We start from the raw sequence: 17,403 nt of genomic DNA, 5'->3' as shown, positions 1-17,403 counted from the left end.
GGAAATTTCAGAGGGAACTTCGTCAGGCGGAACAGTTGTTGAGAATAATTTGGACACCTGCCTGCAAGTGCCTGAAGTTGGTGTCAGCTTTCGCTGAGAAAAACTCAAAGGAGTATGTCATGCACTTCGGGAAGGATGGCGCTAGTGTGGTTTGGTCTGAACTGTTAACCTGCCTTATTTAAAAGTTTTTCCTTTTGCTTAATCGGTAAAGGCCGTTCCATTTTTTTGCCACTCTCTGCCACAACGAAGGCAGTTTCATGATTCAGTCAAAAAAGTTATTATGGAGACATGAATTTTACGGACGTCAGCGCTGTGTAATATATATATATATATATATATATATATATATATATATATATATATATATATATATATATATATATATATATATATATTTATAAAAAATTTGAAAAAGCCCCACTCAGTGGTTGGCAACGATGCTCGACCATAAAGAAGTATTGGTACCACTGCTTAAAGGCATAAACAGGCTGAGAAGGGTTATTATTTTTTAAGAGGGGGGCGGTTGGGAGGCCGGGAATCAGTTGGTGGGGTTGGGGTATTTGTTTTCTCGGAAGTTTTCTCAGTAGTTAAAAATACCCTTTGTCTCATGTTTTTCAGTGTTTATGTTTTTCACATTTTATTGAAGTGTACTGACTTGTAATAAAATAATGTAATCGCGTACAGCGCAAGAGAGAGTGAGAGAGAGAGAACAATTAGCTATCGCACTAGGAAACTCCCTTACATACAGTACAAGCGATGCTGACCCCCAGTGCTTGGCCTCTGGCCTAAACTCTGTATTCCATTCCATTCCACAATTCTGCCAAACAGTTAAATTATCTTGTCAATGGACGTACTGAATCCTCTACCTGTATACAAACTGCTGAAAGATGATGGCTCCACATCCACCTAGATATCATTATTGGGTTTCTCGGTCATTAATATTCAGCAGACAAAAAAAAAAAAAACTATACGAGACAAAACGAGGTTCGTCTCCATGCTTGCTAGACTGGTATGCAAAAACGCCTTCGAGAATTCAAGGACTCGAACGAAAACTTCGCACTGAATTTTGTGTTAAATACTTCTGGAACTTTAAGAGACTGGACCATTGCATAAAACCGTGTTGCGTGGACGGCTGATTTTATGGCACAAAAAATAGTGTCGTCGAGATGAGAACGTTAAGTCCTCTTCAGGTGTTTTTGCTGCCCCTCTTTTTTTTTTATTTATTTATTTTTTTTTTTACGCTACCGTGTAGACCAGGAAAACAGAACCTTTCCCATTACTTAATGTCACACTTTTAAATGCAGTACGCTAGTGATGGACATATGTCATAAATGTGAGTTTAACTTATTGACTAGGTTTGACGATTCTGTCAGTATAAATGATATTTAATAATTCATGTGGCGCTCACTGTATCTCATTTTTTACTTTTAATGTGCAAACTGTATATGGCTTTATGATTCCACTCTTGCTCTCTTGTCCTGAGTGTTTAAATTGCTCACCGCCTCATGTTGATGTTCATTTTAACAGGGGAAGAACCAGTTTTTAAGACAATTGGTGTCTCGTGATCTAGGTAGTTAATAAAAAAAAATGTCAGATGTAAATTATGTTTCAAGTATACCCCGTAAGGGGGTAGTGCCATCAGCGCACATCATGGGGTGCACTGTAGGCATCATTAAAGGTTCTTTGTAGCGACCCTTCGGCCCCTAGCTGCAACCCCTTTCATTCCTTTTACTGTACCTCCATTCATATTATCTTTCTTCCATCTTGTTATCCACCCTCCTAACAATTGTTTCATAGTGCAGCTGCGATGTTTTCCTCCTGTTACATCTTTCAGACTTACCTACTCTTAGTTTCCTTTCCAGCACTGAATGACCTCATAGGTCCCAGTGCTTGGCCTTTGGCCTAAACTCTCTATTCCATTCCATTCCATGTTTCAAGTATAAAAGCTAAATATACACGACAATTGAAAGAAGAAGCGCATTGTAAACCTTTCGTGTCCCGTGTAATCTTCGGGACTTCAGAGTAAATAATTGTCACGAGAGCTGTCAAGACTCCTCACGGCAAAATAAATTGCTCCATGACTCGCTTCCTTGCAATTGCCAGGATCGATTAAGACTTCTCAGCCAGTTTCCAAAGAGTTTAGTTTTCCCCTTCTTTATTGTTTGGTATCGTTATATTTCAGCATTAGCTTCCGTAAGTGTGACATAATTATTCGATGAAAAGTTATGCTCGATCTCGGCGGTGTGTCATCGATGGCAGCTGATTTGTTGTTTCAGTAATCTAAACCAGAATTCAATGATACGAAATATTCTTATGTTTCATTATCAGTTCACACCTGACATGCACTCACATTCTGGTCTCCCTTCGGCTCCTGATTTATTCCCCTGTTACCTTCTTCCTGCATTTCATCTACCCCAGCTTCCTTCATCCTAGTCTGTGACATTGATACCTATACCAGTGTGGACAAGCGGCATATTTCCCTCAGCTGTAATAATAATAAGAAGAAAAGAATCCAGAATCCAAACCACCGAACGAGACCACGAATAATAATAATAATAATAATAATAATAATAATAATAATAATAATAATAATAATAATAATATCTTTATTTCGGCTAGGGGTCATATAACATGGGATATACGAAGAGAACTTGAAATATTGTTTATTGATGGATTTTAATTTCAGGTTTATTGAGAAATTTTCGGGGATTAATTTTATATATTTTTATTATCATTAAACATAACAATTATTTGTTAATCTATTATTATTATTATTATTATTATTATTATTATTATTATTATTATTATTATTATTTATGATTTTTTTTTTTTAAGCTGTCGTGTCAGTAAGTACATCTCTTGAGCTCCGCGCAGTTTTAATGCCATGTTTGCGATACATTGATTCCTTTGACAACTCCTTCCTTGCGACGTTTTTGTTAAGAGCGCTCGCCAAAGCAATACGGTGTCGCAGATCGAGTTTCTGTCAGTCCATTTGCAATGGTGATTCCGTCCCGGAAAGACTGATTTTCAAGTCAGGCGTGAAGGAGGATTTTCTTTTTGAAGTTCGTCTGTGTCGCGCGCCATAACCGTGAAGTTCGGTCTGCCTCACCAGCGTCAGGTTAATAACCAGATGATCCCCTAGCTGCAACCCCATTCGTTCCTTTTACTGTACCTCCTTTCGTATTCTCTTTCTTCCATCTTACTCGCCTCCACCCTCTCCTAACGGTTGATTCTAAGTGCAACTGCTTTGAAGTTTTCCTCCTGTTACACCTTTCAAACCTTTTACTGCCAGTTTCCGTTTCAGCGCTGATTGACCTCGTAGGTCCCAGTGCTTTGGCCTTTGGCCTAAATTCTGTATATTCAGTTCAATTCAATAACCGGAGGATGACACTGACCGAACTCTAAATGAAAGGAACCTGTGGAAGACGTCTGTGCAACCCCTGCGCCATGTTTGTTTATTTTCTTCATTTTTGCCTCTCTCTCTCTCTCTCTCTCTCTCTCTCTCTCTCTCTCTCTCTCTCTCTCTCTCTCTCTCTCTCTCTTTTGCTTATTCATTCTGATAGTGTAAGGCTTTCATGGAATACTGAATCGCAAATATAAGGTACATTTATCTATAAGGATCACGTAAATGATCAGAAAATAAACCAGGGGAATTTGTTTTTGGTATTAAATAGTATGTGTGTGTGTGTGTATATGTTTTCGTGATTCAGTTATACACATGTATAGCCTATGTGTGTATATACATACATACATATATATATATATATATATATATATATATATATATATATATATATATATATATATATATATATATACACACTTATAAAGACAGAGAAACATTTTTATCTTTCGAATGTTAATAGTAGTTTTGATGTGTGTGTATATACGTATGCTTATATATATACACATTATATATATACACATACATACACTCACACAACAGAGAAACAGTTTTCCCTTTTAAATGTTAGTAGTGATTTTTTTGAGGCATATAGCACACACACACACCACAATCTCTCAAGAGAACGACCAGAACTGGAGCGAGAGAGAAACCGTTCTCCCGTTAACTCCGCATTGACCAGAGATCACCTTATTTGTACTAAATCCGTCGCCTCGCGAAAGAATTGGATAATAACAGGTTCCAAGAAGCAGCATCTGTGCAGCATTTACGTTTACAGGACAACCATAATCTTGAGCAGGCTGAGGGTTAAGCGCCTTGCCTTGCGCGACACGCTTCGGCAATCAGGTTTTGGTCCTCTAGACCCCTACGCCCCCCTTCCCTCCCCCCCCCCCCAACCACAGGATGCCCACCGCTTCCTCCGGAGTCCTCGCGACGCTGCCCACCCCCAGCAATCTTCAACAGAAAATCAACATTCCTCAGGTCGATTTGGTCTTATCTCAACGCCCGCTACTGTTTTTTCCCGTCATTCTCTCCCGTTGTTTGTTTGTGGCCAAGGATTCATTGATGGGGCCCCTCTGATGGCGTCTGGAAACACCATCGCCGTTTCATTCATGATCAGATCAACGTGCCAGCCAGCAGGAGCGAGTGGACGTGGGCATCAGCATGCTCTTTATAGCTATATATATCGCTATCCCTCACTCAGCAGTATACAACTATTTACTATGACAAGATGAGTTTTGCTGGTTTGATTTTATATTATTATTTCGGTAACGCTTCTAACTGGTACTTAAATACACACATTTAAATCTTAACATGAGATGACTTGAAGGAGTGTGCAGTACTGTCTTCTCTCAGGAAGCTTTTCAGTTTCCTTTCTGCTCTAACTGACTCTGCACGCTAGGATACATAAGATCTAATCAGTCGGCATTCATCAAAACTAAACAGCGCACAAAATTGCATATCGTCAGGCATGACAGGAGAAGACAAGCGTCTATTCTCACTGAGCACATGAAGAAAGCGAGAGCGCTGTTGCTGGTAAAACACACAGCATTACGCCAGAGCGGGACTTCGACAAGTAAAAGGAAGAAAGAAAAAAAAAAGTACACCCGAAACCAATTGAATATTTACACTTCCTTATTTATACTAACCCAGCGGTGCCCAACACCTCTGGTTTAACCGTCTCTCTCTCTCTCTCTCTCTCTCTCTCTCTCTCTCTCTCTCTCTCTCTCTCTCTCTCTCTCTCTCTCTCTCTCTCGTATGACCACATTCTTCTGGACACATTCTGATTCATGTAGGTTTACTAACTTGACAAATTATCTTTTTAACATTAAAATTGCCATGCTATTCTATAAATTTTGACTTCATATCTCTCTTTGGAAAATAAAAGTTCAAAAGGAAAACTGCATTTTACGGTATTCTTTCATGTTTGAGACCTCCTCTAGAGAAAAGGTATAAAATGAATCCATCTGTGCTCGGAATGTATCATGTCATTACAAAGAGTAGTACGAAATTCTGGACAGCAATGGAACTAAGTCAGTTACAAGGTATTAAAAAAGTGCCCCTTTAGGTTCTTCATACCTGTTTAAGAAAAAACTTTGAAGAGAACAACCTTTTCTAGCGTTTGTTGGGCTTCCGCGATGAAGTTAACCGTGCGTGTTGAAAATAGAGCATTATAAATGTTATTGTTACTAGGAAGAGCGCTGTTGACTGACGGCTGACTGCTTTCGGAGTAGATATCAGATTGTATTGTAATTACACGAAGAATAACCATGATGTTTCTCTCTCTCTCTCTCTCTCTCTCTCTCTCTCTCTCTCTCTCTCTCTCTCTCTTAGTGACCCATAGTTAAATCATTACCAGGAGTAAATGCAACATTAATTTACGTGGGGGAAAATTGATTAAAAGACCAGTGCCGCGAACAAAGACACACTTCATCAGATAATTCAGTGCTGCCAACTATCGCCGTACGCTTTGCGAAAGAGCGTAAAAAGCTGCCTTCAAGATGTTCTTTTTGAACAGAGAACAGACGAATGAGTAAAGCAATCAGTAATCCTTTGGACATCAAAGCTAATGAATTTCGCCACACTGTCTCGGCAGCGGTGCTTCACTCATGAGATTATCCGCAGGGGGTTAGTGCCGTCAGTGCGCCTCACGGGGTGCAGTGTAGGTAGTACTAAAGGTTTTTTGCAGCGCCCATTCGGCCTCTAGCTGCAACCCCTTTTCATTCCTTTTACTGTAACTCCGTTCATATTATCTTCTCTCCTAACAGTTATTTCATATTGCATCTGCGAAGTTTTCCCTCCGGTTACACCTTTCAAACCTACTTACTGTCAATTTCCTTTCCGGCGCTGAATGACCTCGTAGATCCAGCGCTTGGCCTTTGGCCTAAACTCTATATTCCAGTCCAATTCGAATCCACTCATGAGATTAACTTTCATCTCACTGTTAATGGAAGTAGCCATTCTTTTGCTGGATGAATGGGGATGTAGATCAACCTGTTTAAATAAGCAAGTGCTGTTTAAAAGGAAAATATACCATTTAATAATTGCGTTTCATTTGGTCACCGACCGATTTCATTGGAGAAAAACAGTCTAATGTTCAAGATTTTTTGAAAATACAGAAACCTGTGGCGAGAGTAATGAAAGGGACAGCTAGTTCTTGGAATACGACAAGCTGTATAATAATAATAATAATAATAATTATTATTATTATTATTATTATTATTATTATTATTATTATTATGACTAAAGCATTCTTTTTCTGGTTTATTTTCCTGTTTTTTTCTAACTGGTAGTTTCTTCTCTTCAGGGGTTATGGGTGATTCCTCTGAACTCTCTAAGTCCAGCATAGCCTAATTTACATATAAATTGACACCAGTGTAACAACTTCCATTTTTCCAGCATATGTAAATGATACACACAAAATTTGACGGATTTTTCATTAGCGCTCTGCAAACTCCTGGTGGCCTCCGTGTTAAATATCTTGTGTCGTCAATTTTTTTCGGAGTCTGGGCTTCAAATTTCATCAAATTGGATGCGGCCATTAAAAATGTAGGTCTGGCACAGGAGACGAAGAATTGAATATAAGAAGACTGTAGTATGTTAAGATGACCTTGGTCCGTTGGTATGGTGGCTAGCGTCGTGGCGTGCCGTTCAGATGTCGCGGGTTCGCGTCTCCCCCAGTGCGATGAAAAATCACTGGCTCCGTATCATGATCAGTTGCTGCTGCGGTGTGGGGTCTGCGGTGGGAGATTGAAACCAACATTCTTTGGAAGCTTGAATTTCAAGTCAGTGGCCCCTTTGGTGTGCTTGTTCCATGTGAATAGGTTTCATCTACTGAAATAATAATAATAATAATTATACGATGAAAAACTTGGTAAAAGTTAAGGCTGCAAAAATGTTAATGTCAGCTATGATCTTGACTCTGTTTAGGTAGATCTATGGACCACGTGAAACTTTGCCTGCTTTCCGGAATGGGTCTCATATTTAGTGCATTTTGATGTACTTTAAATGGAGAGACTCGAGACTCACCAACTGAGAAGTTCCGAGCCAGCCTTAGAAGTCACAGGATTCTGGAAACAAATTCCTGAGATGTATGCCAGTGGCATTTTTCCGAGACGTAACCGAGTACTGGGACCTTTCCTTGAAAAAAGCGGGACGCCATATCTTAAAAACTAACCATAGAATTTTCTTTAAAATAATCTCATCATGTTACCCATACCCAAATTACTCTGGAGCTAGTAGACTAACCTAACCTAACCTCTAACCTAACCAACATAACCTAACCTAACCTAATCTAACCTAACCTGACCAACCTAACCTAACCTAACCTAACCTAATCTAACCTAACCTAACCAACCTAACCTAACCTAGGGGCATGGCAAAGAAATCGGAGCACCACTTCCCGGAATGCGGCTTCTACATTGCGCTTCCCAAGACTCACGTCATATTACACGGCTGGTCATCAGTCACTTGGGTAAAGGTAATCAAAACTTCACAGTCAGTCCTGCTTGCGCAATCAGCGCTTCATTAAAACTTCTGGGAAGAAGAGGGAAAAATATGCATTTTGCCTGAAGACCGTATTTCCCATTGTATTATTAAATAAATTATGGATTCACTTATCGCTGCAGTGGAATTTCGTGACATGAGAATTAATTTGCAAGAGATGGCGAAAGAAAGATATGAAGATTTAAGGTAACAAGGCAGTCAGCTGCCCTACAGACAAAAGAAGTTGGTGGATGATGATGGTAAGTAGGCAGGAACACACAGTGAACACAATAAAGCTTTTGAAATACTTGTGCGACGGAAAACACTATACCTCGTTAAAGCGTAAACTCAAATCACCTTTTTTTAAGCTTCATGTGTTTTTCTCACCAGTATATTGAAGCCAGTTTCATTCAAATTGCGTATGCTTCACTGCTTTACTGACAGCCCTTTATCGTCACAATCAGCCTTTCTGAGCCTCCAATACTTCGTGGCTCGAGAAATTTTGGAATTGGTCAGGACCCCGTAGGGGAGGTAGTGCCGTCAGTGCACCTCATGCGGTGCACTGTAGGCATTACTTAAGGTTATTTGCAGCGTGCTTTCGGCCCCTAATTGCAACCCCTTTCGTTCATTTTACTGTACCTTCTTTCATAGTCTCTTTCTTCCATCTTACTCTCCACCCTCTCCTAACAATTGATTCATGGTGCAAGTGCGAGGTTTTCCTCCTGTTACACCTTTCACACCTTTTGCTGTCAATTTCCGTTTCAGCGCTGAATGACCTCATGGGTCCCAGTGCTTGGCCTTTGGCCTAAATTCTATATTCAACTCAATATTCAACCGGTCACGAAGAAAAAACCACCTTGACCTGCGACGCTGTTTCTTTGTTAAATGAGTTTTGTTATTGCATGTCTCTTTTTATCAGATACAAGTTATACTCGTCTCTGGTGGTTGTCCGTCATTGCTTGTCCAATGACAAGAGTTTTTTCCCCTGGATGGATCATTGTTGATTATCTTTCGTTGTTTCTGACCTCATTTCTTCATAGAATCATGTTAAGCATGCTGAATCTCAGATATTCAGACAATTCATTTAATTTCGCAGTTGGCACAAGATTTTTCACTGGAGGTGATGTGACGCTCCGACTCGGATATTTGTCCTTGAAGAACGGTGATCTTCAGCTCCGATAAATCCATATATATGGTTGTCAGGTCTGACAGAAAATGACATTCGTTGTGCTGCCGTCCTCTTCAAATACAGATCAAAAGAAGAAAGATAAACTCCAGGGCAGACTTGCTATGCAGATCAGTAACACGTTATCGAAACCAGTCGATGTCTTCACATTCAAGTCGCCGCAGGTATCAAGTCATGATTTAAGGCTCACAGATAGTGAGACAAGGCGATTTTTCTAACAGACAATCAAAAGGTCGTCACTGGTGAAGCCACGGTGGGATTAGATCATTGGACACTTAACTCCAGATTGTTAGTAAGTTGTTTTATCTGGGGCGTCTGAAGGCGTGATAATAGCCTCTTGGCAACACGACAACAGGAATTTTCGTGTTCGGCATAAATTCCAGTGGAAGACTGCTCTATAATGCTTTCTTTTTTAGTTTTCTGTAAAAGAAAACTATTGTGCCGGCTTTGTCTGTCCGTCCGCACTTTTTTCTGTCCTCACTTTTTTTCTGTCCGCCCTCAGATCTTAAAAACTGCTGAGGCTAGAGGGCTGCAAATTGGTGTGTTGATCATCCACGCTCCAATCATCAAACATACCAAATTGCAGCCCTCTAGCCTCAGTAGTTTTTATTTAATTGAGGTTAAATTTAGCCATAATTGTGCTTCTGGCAACGTTATAGACATGCCATCACCGGGCCGTGGTTAAAGCTTCATGGGCCGCGACTCCTACAGCATTATACCGAGACCACCGAAATGTAGACCTGTTTTCGGCGGCCTTGATTATATGCTGTAGTGGCTGTACAGAAAACTCGATTGCGCCGAAGAAACTTCTGCGCATTTTTTATTTACTTGTTTATTTTTGACATTAACTAATGGAATCAATTTGCCATTTCTCAGGACATGAAATTTCTTAAGTAACGACTTTTCTGTTAATTAATAATTCCCTTTACAGAATTTCCCACACTATTAACTGCTGAAAACTATGGTAAACATTTCATGTCGGTTACCTTACTCGGAAAGACTTATTCAATATTATGAAAGGGAGAGAGTTACTTCTTGCCACCATCTGAGATAGAATATGTCTTACATAGAAACATGGAGATATGTAAAAGGAGTGGTAAAATGATTAGTTTAGGTGAGAGGATAGATCAGATTTGTGTGACATAGTATATTTAAAGGACCTTAGGTGCAGTGTTGGTAACGGGATTTGGTGCCCCGCTAATAAGCCTTACGTGTAAGCGCATGAGCAGTTCGAAATTTTACCGCACAAAGTGTTCATCCACGATTGAGCATTTTCGTTATGAACGCGTAAATAGTCATTATCTTTGTTTTTTATTTAACCCACCCGCTGGTAGCGGTAACGGCTTGAAACGGAAAACTAATTCTACGGTTATTAAAAATATCTTTTATATTCAAAGCTTTTGTTACGAGAAAATGGATCAAAATACATCGCTCAGACAGCGTAAACAAACTGTCATGGATGAGTTAAACCACTGCGCAGAAACGTTAAGAAAATTTGAACGGGAAAGCAAATGTGCATAAGAATCTGAAATATCAAGGAGTGATAAATAAAACAGAATAAAAGAGTTAATTGGAGGGAATCATAATTAGACCAACCTTCGACCAGTCTAAGAGACGAAAAATAAAAAAAAAAATTACGCAGTTTCTAGTTGAAACGGCAACGAATTATTGTAAAATTATGGACTCATTTTCTTTGCTTACAAAGATTCTGTGATTAGCATGTCAACTCTGTTTGCACGAAAAAAAATTGCCTAGTATCCTTGGACATGCAAGTATTTTAACTTGTAAACAAAATGCGCCGTGTGATGAAATATAGACTCTCTCAAATTAAGTTCCAGTCATTATTTCCAGATTCCACCGAAATAAGGTCACTGGTAATAGAATATATATATATATATATATATATATATATATATATATATATATATATATATATATATATATATATATATATATATATATATATATATTAATATACATAACACTCACAGGTATCGCTTGTTGCCAGAATTCACTATACCTTGGGAATAACTGTCTAGGACCACCATGGCCGGTGAAGAGACACTCATCAATTATAATTCCCCTTGGGTGTAATTTATTCCCAAAGTATAGTGAATTCGACGTAGAACGATATTTGTCGCTTGATATTTGTAAATAGAATTGAGTTTCAAGGGGGGAATTGTAATGACAGATTGGCAGGCTCAAACTGGCTCGAGGACCACACAAAAGGCAGTGTGCATCGGTCTGCACTGCTGAGAGGTTACTCTGGAGTTTCTCTCCGCTAGCTTGTGCGTTTGTGTTAGGATTTTGTTGCATATTATTTGGAAAGCACTTTTTGAGGCAGACAGTTTTGGAAAGGGGGGGGGGGTGCAAAAAAGGTTGAGAACCACTATGACTTAGAGAACAGCTGAGGACGTTTATTTTAAGCTTGAAGTTGACACGCCTTATTTTTTTATTTTTTATTTTTTTTAATACATCCACTTGACTGCTACGTTGCCTTTGTTCCAGGGTAACTGGAGACACTGTTGTACTTTAAGCACTTGCTCCACTGCATGAAGAGACCTCTTTTACAGGACCTGTCAGAGCGTTTTTGGATTTCATATTTTTCGGGAAGTGTCGAAGCATACTGTGCCTACATGGCATGCGTGAAGATGTCAGACTACGTGTCGAATCACTTCTATCGTTTGTTCTTGCCATTCACTTTTGTAATTGCCCATGTTGTAGTCAGTTAGATTTATGTATCATCGTATGAAGTAACGTGGCTGCTACAAGACACTCACATATATGTCACAGTCAGAAAGCGAAACCAGGCATTTCACGAAATGCGTGAAATTTCGTGCTGATAGCGAAATGCACTTAGGGACATTTGATCCTCCCAGGGGCTAGTAGTAAACAGGGCAAAACAGTGACTTACCTACACTGTTTCGCTGTGTTTAGTACTAGCCCGGGGGGGGGGGGGGCGTGTCAAATGTATTTCTCCGTGTTTAGTAGCCTACTGGCCCCATGGGGATCAAATGTCCTTAAGTGCATTTCGCTATCTGCCTGAAATTTCAGGCAGTTCGTGAAGTGCCTGGTTAAGCTATCTGCCTGTAACATATAAGCACACACATACACACACAAAAACAAACAGAGAGAGAGAGAGAGAGAGAGAGAGAGAGAGAGAGAGAGAGAGAAAGGGGTTGCGGTAAGGTTACTCGCAGGCCCCTAGTGGTTCTGCTGCTCTGCCCGATGTGATCACATCTGCAGTCCTAAGACGCTTCCCGACATCACAAACAACACGTTTTTATATTTCTTGGGAGCAGGAAGAGGAAATGACACGACGAATCCTTTGCTTCCGACCTCCACCCTTCATCGTTTGAATCGTGTGGTCGTTCGTATGCATTATTATTATTACTAAAAAATACTCACAGTAGCATGTCTTAAAATGGAGAAACAAATCCCCAGTTATGCAGTTATGTATATGCACTTATATTTAGAGATGAATCTGTACAGAAAGCTTTCGGCAAACTGTTGGATTCCCCTTGTAGACTGAAAAGGGAAATCGAAGAGTTTCCCGAAGGTTTCTGTACAAATTATCTTTAAATATATGTACATATACATCTTGATAGCTCAGTGGTAACGTCGACTGGAGTTGCTGGGTAAGTGCTGTGTCGAGGGATCGCGACCCGGCAGTACCAATCCATTTATCACTTATCAATTCCCCTTCGGTGATAATTCTCCATCGGAGATGTTCCCGAGGTAGCGTGAATTTGATATTAAGCGACATTTATAGCTTCATGATTGTATATAAATCACGGTGTGGTAAAAAAATTTCATATGTACATATATATAACTGCGGATTTGTTTCTCTGTTATTACTATTATTGTTTTTAAAAATTATGATTAATTATATGGACAAATCCAAAAACAAAGGAGACTCTTTTGTTGCAAAATAGTCTTCTGAAAGGTAGAATCATTCTTATTTGAGAAAAGAAAAGAATGCGATCTAGGGGAGAGTATTAGATTAAAGTGCACACGAGAATAACAGATAAATGGGAAATAATCAGATCAACAAGCCAAAAGAATAAATGAAGTAATAACTCAGGAAAATTGGAACAAAGACCATATATATATATATATATATATATATATATATATATATATATATATATATATATATATATACATACATATACTGTATATATATATATATATATATATATATATATATATATATATATATATATATATATATATATATATATATATATATATATATATATATATTTTATACATATACATACATGCATACATACATACATACAAATCTAGCTCGCCATTTTTACACTTCGATTCCACAAAGAACAAAGATTTCCTATAAGTTTTTTAAGAGTAATTCTACAAATTTTCTAAGAAAGTAAAATAAAAGAAAAGAAAAGAAGAAAGCATCATTGAATGTAACTTAACAAATTGTTCACGATGACAGAGAAATCTGGACAAGGTTCAAGACAGCAAATTATATTAACAGTGAAATCGAAACAGCAAATTCTACCTAAAACACTGTTGTGCAATACTTTTTTGAAGCCATTTTTAGTTTTCTGTACAAGAAAACTATTGAGATGGCTTTTTGTCTGTCCGTCCGCACTTTTTCTGTCCGCTCTTAAAAACTACTGAGGCTGGAGGGCTGCAAGTTTGTATGTTGATCATCCACCCTCTAATCATCAAACATATCAAATTGCAGCCCTCTAGCCTCAGTAGTTTTTTTTTATCTTATTTAAGGTTAAAGTTGGCACCTACAACACAGGCCACCACCGGGCTGTGGCTGAAAGTTTCATGGGCCGCACTGAGAGTTTCATGGGCCGTGGCTGAGTGTTTCATACAACATTATACGCTGTACAGAAAACTCGATTGCGCCGAAGAAACTTCGGCAGTTTTTCACTTGGTTTTTGTCGCGATCAAATAACATTAAATGTAACTAGATCAGGTGAGTGGCCGTGAGCATTTTTATCATGGAAACATATGTAAATATGAATTGATATTAGCCATGCCAGATGATATATATATATATATATATATATATATATATATATATATATATATGTATATGTATATATATATATATATATATATATATGTATATATATATATATATATATATATATATATATATATATATATATATATATATATATATATATATATATAAAGGTTATCTGATTCTCAACGAGGTGTTAAGCGGCGTAATTATTTCTTTATACGCGGACACTGCTCGTATTAAGGTGGAAATAATGGTGGCTCTAAGTCGATTCTGCTTCAGATATTTGAAAAACTAGATACGCGTTTACCATTTCAGCTGTGGTACTCACATTATTATTATTATTATTATTATTATTATTATTATTATTATTATTATTATTATTATTATTATTATTCAGAAGGTGAAACCTATTCATACGGAACAAGCCCACCAAAGGGGCCTTTAACTCGAAGTTGAAGCTTCCAGAGAATATGGCGTTCAGTAGGAAGAAGCAAGAGGAAGTAAAGAGAAATACAGAAAGAAGAGATAACACTTATTAAAAAAGAAAACAAATAAACTAACAAATAGATAAGTAGGTAAAAATGTAATAGTAGCCTAACGGGTTAGTAATACTATGTGGTAAGGGCAATTTTGTCAGACGTTATAACCACTGACCACAGTAATCGCTAAGGCAGATCAGTCATATATTTCAGGACAAAATGATAAGTTCTCGAGAATAAAATCAACAGTATAAAACACTGCCAGTTTTTTAAAAATAAAATCGCCGGCCCAGGCGCGAGTTAATACTGCCTTCGTACAAGGTCCCCATTCTATCTGATGCTTTGCAACTAGGACGATTCAGGTACGAAAAGCTTTTGAGCTCTCGGATAATTATAAGCTCCAAAACATCTGCACGGATATCGAGTTTTCGTTTTTCGAAAATATGGGGCTTAAGGAGGAGAACGGATTTGTCCATAACGGCGGAACGAAGAAAGAACCTTGCGGCCGCCACAATGCCTTATTCGAACATTATTGTCAAATCCAGAATCGTATATTTCTCTCTCTCTCTCTCTCTCTCTCTCTCTCTCTCTCTCTCTCTCTCTCTCTCTCTCTCTCTCTCTCTCTCTCTATATATATATATATATATATATATATATATATATATATATATATATATATATATATATATATATATATATATATATATATATATATATATATATTATATATATATAATAATATATATATATATATATATATATATATATATATATATATATATATATATATATATATATATGAGACAAAAGAGAGAATATATGATTCTGGAATTTTGAACAATAATGTTCCGAATATCGCATATACTATATATATAATATATATGTGTATGTGTGTGTTCATATCTCGAGATATATTTTAATTTTCCTCTCTTCGTTTCCGCACAGATAATCCATTTTCAGTGGGGCTCATAGTTCTTCAGAAGAATAATAGGAAATCGTACGATAATATCATCCCAGCATCAAATCATATCATGTCCAATTTCTCATAAATATTCGATGATGAATAATTAGTCCTGTATTCATAACTAAAGTGAGTTGATAATTAACATCTCGATCGAAAATGAGCCTTAAGGACACCGTGTTTTAGGCCTGAAGTCCCTCTTTCATCTTCTTCTGCGCTGGAATCCGGCTTTTCCAATAAAACCTCGCCTGTGAATTACGCCACATTTTCGTGTTAATTCTGCATAAATAATCACCACTTTTCGCAAAAAAAGAGAGAAAAAAATAAAACCATAAAGTCGACTTGTCTGTAACTCATTTTTCGGGATTTGGGATTTTGCCCAAAATTTTACCGGTGATTACTTTCATGGCATATATCAATCAGTAATAAAAAGAAAATAATGTTGTAAAATAATTCCCGGCAACATGCAATATTTATTCACCTCTCTCTCTCTCTCTCTCTCTCTCTCTCTCTCTCTCTCTCTCTCTCTCTCTCTCTCTCTCTGGTGCGATATTAATCACTGGACTATTAAAATGGAGCTTGATTTCGGTAACGGTTATCCCCAACGCAAAATTTTTTCAGCATGAAATGGAAATGATTTTTCATTTTTTAATAAAACGATCTAAACTGCTTGCCAACTTTTTGATGCTCTCGCTAATCAAGAAAACGAAGTCAGACAAGAAAAATAAGGTGGAGAGAGAGAGAGAGAGAGAGAGAGAGAAGAAGAAAGAGAGAGAGAAGGAATGAAAAAGGGGAATAATATGCATATTAATTAACGCTGCCTTTGTGCGTGCTGTTGCAGCCATTTGATGGAAGAATGATTAACAGTGTTTACTTTACAACCTCTAAATGGTGTTACAGGTATTTTTTTTTTTTTAACAAATATTGCTAATCAAATACCGATATCCATCAGTAAACCGGAGCGTGATCGGGTTACCGGAAAAATGTAAAATTGCTCAACACCAGATCAGATTTTCTGAGCTAAGTCATTTATAGTATGAGATATAGGAATAAATAAGCGTCCATAAAGGTCAGTGGCTCACCTTACTATATCTCTATACCACTGGTACATAGCTGTATATGTTATTGATTCTCATCTTCCGCAGTGAGCTTAATGGTTTAAGGCAGTGGTTCTCAAGGGGGGTGGGGGGGAGGGGGAGAGTCCTTGGGAAAAATTAAAAATTCTCTAATTACATTCGTTATTCTCTTAACAAGAGTCGCTAAGAAACAGTGTCAAATATTTTACTAAATAATTCCCAAAAGAATAAAATCACCCCTTCTCTTTCCCTTTTTTATTTTCCTTTAAATCTGGGAGGGAATTTTACTCGTACATGCAAGGGGGGCCGTAGAGGGAAGGGCCAACTCTTAGAAGGGGCGTGGTATTATAAAAGGTTAAGAACCACTGGTTAAAGGAAAGGAGAGTTCCAGCAAAGCTGCTTCTTATTCGCCCGGAGTGTGACCGAAAAACATCGAAGCCGTTTTATTACCACACTTTCTTTCTGGTGTTCTAAGCTGTTGCTCTGCAAAAGTTCTGTGGACAAGGTCGATTCCTGAGTCCCCGGAACGTTGAATATTGCATAATGAGTAAGTATACCTTAGTTTAACCAGACCACTGAGCTGATTGACAGCTCTCCTAGGGCTGGCCTGAAGGATTAGATTTATTTTACGTGGCTAAGAACCAATTGGTTACCTAGCAACGGGACCTGCAACTTATCGTCGAATCGGAACCACATTATAGCGAGAAATGAATTTCTATCACCAGAAATAAATTCCTCTGAAGAATTGGCCGGTCGGAGAGTAACGATACCCACCCGAACAATGAGGAACTTCTCG

The 17,403-nt window shown here is 38.0% G+C and overlaps 1 protein-coding gene across 2 annotated transcripts in view; it reads left to right on the top strand.

Moving 5' to 3' along the window:
* LOC136847251 (monocarboxylate transporter 12-like) overlaps nt 1-17,403 on the top strand; it is a 578,535-nt gene that overhangs the window by 120,378 nt on the left and 440,754 nt on the right. The gene's annotated exons all lie outside the window — the stretch shown is intronic.

The sequence above is a fragment of the Macrobrachium rosenbergii genome, chromosome 16 (assembly GCF_040412425.1).
Source record: "Macrobrachium rosenbergii isolate ZJJX-2024 chromosome 16, ASM4041242v1, whole genome shotgun sequence".
Classification (NCBI taxonomy): Eukaryota; Metazoa; Arthropoda; class Malacostraca; order Decapoda; family Palaemonidae; genus Macrobrachium; species Macrobrachium rosenbergii.
Note: the sequence above shows the minus strand (reverse complement) of the source record. Positions and strands in the feature narration are given on the sequence as shown.